Source organism: Rattus norvegicus, chromosome 6 (genome assembly GCF_036323735.1).
Source record: "Rattus norvegicus strain BN/NHsdMcwi chromosome 6, GRCr8, whole genome shotgun sequence".
In the NCBI taxonomy this organism is placed as follows: Eukaryota; Metazoa; Chordata; class Mammalia; order Rodentia; family Muridae; genus Rattus; species Rattus norvegicus.
Window position 1 is genome coordinate 55190235 of NC_086024.1, and position 2834 is coordinate 55193068.

Consider the following 2834-nt stretch of genomic DNA (forward strand, 5'->3'; position numbering starts at 1 on the left):
CAGCCAGTTTGGATAGTCAGAAGCCCCAGGCACAGTTAGAGACTCGGCTTTACATTCTTAAGCTCCTGAAATGGTTGCTTCATGAGCATATTGGTGAAGACTAAGACCCGAATTATGTCGGCAGGTCTTAACTTCTCTCAAGCCACAAGCTTGGGGTTTGATGAAAGCTGTGGACTCTCATAAAAAAATCCTATTTGTGAATAAACACAATTTACAGACTCTGAAATTTCCTGATTTCACTGACAGCACACCTCAGGTCATAGCCATTAAGGGTGGAACTCACGCTCAAGAGTTGAAAACGAAATCCAGAAGCAGAAGTGTGCATTAGAGTCTCAGCACTAGAAAGGCGAAGCAGGAAGGCTACCCAGTGAAACCCTTTCAGAAAGGAAAGAAGTCTGCCCAAAGGTAGGAAGACTCACCTGGCCTGTCTGCAGGTAAGCTGCACCAAGCTTTGCATGATTTTCTGAGTACTCAACTGGAAGAAAATTACCAGGTAAAATCTAAGTATGGGTGAAAGGTTATCCAACAACAAAGGCACTTCTGCCTAGGGATGTTCACCAAAATGGGGACTGTGAACTCAGTCTTGAGGGCCAGGATGGATATGATAGACAGAGATGATACTGCTCTAAAGCAGGCCCCCCGAGAGTCTACCCTACTCTTCAGGATGAAGATGAGCCAGTAGACCCTTCAGCCCCTGAGGCACTCCAAGGAAAGCTGCTTATTCTCAGAGAAGGAAGGATTGAAGGGTGGATGGATGGATGGATGGGTGGGTGGGTGGGTGGATGGATGGATGGATGGATGGATGGATGGATGGATGGATGGGCTTAAGCTGCCATTGGAGTCCAAATCACATTCTTACATATTATGAGAACACCAGTCTAGGAACACAGGCTGAACTAGATGGGCAGAATCCCTTATGTGATGGTAGAAATAAAAGCATAACCTCATGAGTTGTAAAAGTAATGTTCTAAAAAATAAAAGGAGCTCACAGAGTAGGCTCAAAACACCATGACCAAAAGAGCAGGAGCCTCGGACACAGTTATGACAGACTGGTATGTTGTTTAAAATTTAAAAAAAAAAAAAACGAAACATGCCAGGAACGAGATTTTAAGTGATGTAATATTTGAAAAGAGGGTTGACAGAATGAGAATTTTAAAATGCAGATGCTACAGAAGAGACCGATGACTTAGAACGTGGATCTGAAGGGATTGTTCAGCTGAGGAAGAAGTGGAATTTAGAAGTTTTTTAAAAAGCAAACAAACTGAAAAAGACCCAACATTGGTTTTAAGAATGTTCTAGAAGCAGGAAGAAGAGTAAAAGATACACTTTAAAAACTTAAGACTTGGGGCTGGGGATTTAGCTCAGTGGTAGAGCGCTTACCTAGGAAGTGCAAGGCCCTGGGTTCGGTCCCCAGCTCCGAAAAAAAGAACCAAAAAAAAAAAAAAAACTTAAGACTTCAGCCAAAAATAGGATGGCACTACACAAACCATACATACATACATACATACATACATACACACACACACATATATACACAAACCATACATACATACACAAACCATACATACATATACACACACATAAAAATGTATATATGTTTTTTTTTAAACAAATGAGAAAGAAAAGCAAGTGGAACAATTAGCCAAATAAGCAAGATTAATCACGAATTTAATATATGTAATGTGGACCATATTATCCTAAACCCATTACAAATCTTAAAAATCTATTTGCCATTTACGAAAGCCACGTCCCAAACAGAGTTGGAAACATCTTTAAAGGAACCCTTGGCGGCAGTCATAGCTGTACTTTTCCTGTGGTCAAATGGCTCATGTGTCTGGAGGTTGCTGACGTAACTCATCCCTAGAGCAGTGTGCCAGCAAAGTGTGGCGCCCGAAAGGAACGGAGCATTCCAACACCAGGCTGTGGCTTATTTACCAAGCCTTGGGGAAAATAAAGCTTAGACAGACAATGCCCTCTCTTCTCAGATGAGCCATGCTCGGAAATGTCAGAGGGTAGTTAATGCAGGAAAAGATGCTTTCTGAGACACAGCGCCTGATCTTCACCGTTCTAGGTTCTCATGCTTCACATGTTCATTTTCTGCACTTGTGTGAGGTCTCAGTATATTAGTCTCTCACTGATAGGTGGAAGGGGATGATCAGATTACCTGTGGGTTTCTCTGAACCACAGACATTTACTCCTGAAGTTCTGATGCATGCCAGAATATGACAGTGGGGAGGACTTGCTGCAACACCTGCTTGAGAACCACTGTTCTGTATGTACCGCTTCCCAGGCACTGATGCAGGACTTCACCCCTGGGACTAATGCTATCTACCCCTATGTTAGCAGTGTTATCTGCTGTGCTTAGGGAACAAGGCTCAGCACAAGATGTCCAAGAACGATCCTCTGAGGCTCATAAAACCTGTCATCACCCTAGCCCGACTATGAATGGAAAGGCCACTGTGTTTTTTCTACAGGAAGCAAAGAACAGGATTCCTTAACTGAGAAAGACAGCTCTCATGGTTTCCAGACCGCAGAGCTACCGGCAAGTGCAAACACATCCTTTCCTGCATTTTGCACACAATGACTCTAAGGCGGTTGTATCATAATATTTACATGTATTAAAAACAATCTAGATTTTTCTGAGTTACTTTTATTCTCTAAAATATCAAAAAAAAAAAAAAAAAACTATTGCTTTTAGTATCAAGCCAAACAGAACAACTCGATTGCAAGTGGCATGCCAGGGCTTCTTCCGGAATGAGGAATGTCTGATTACTGGTGGTGGGTGAGCAGGGCTTGCTATCGTCTGGGGCTACTTGCCCACCTTGGGAGTGGGG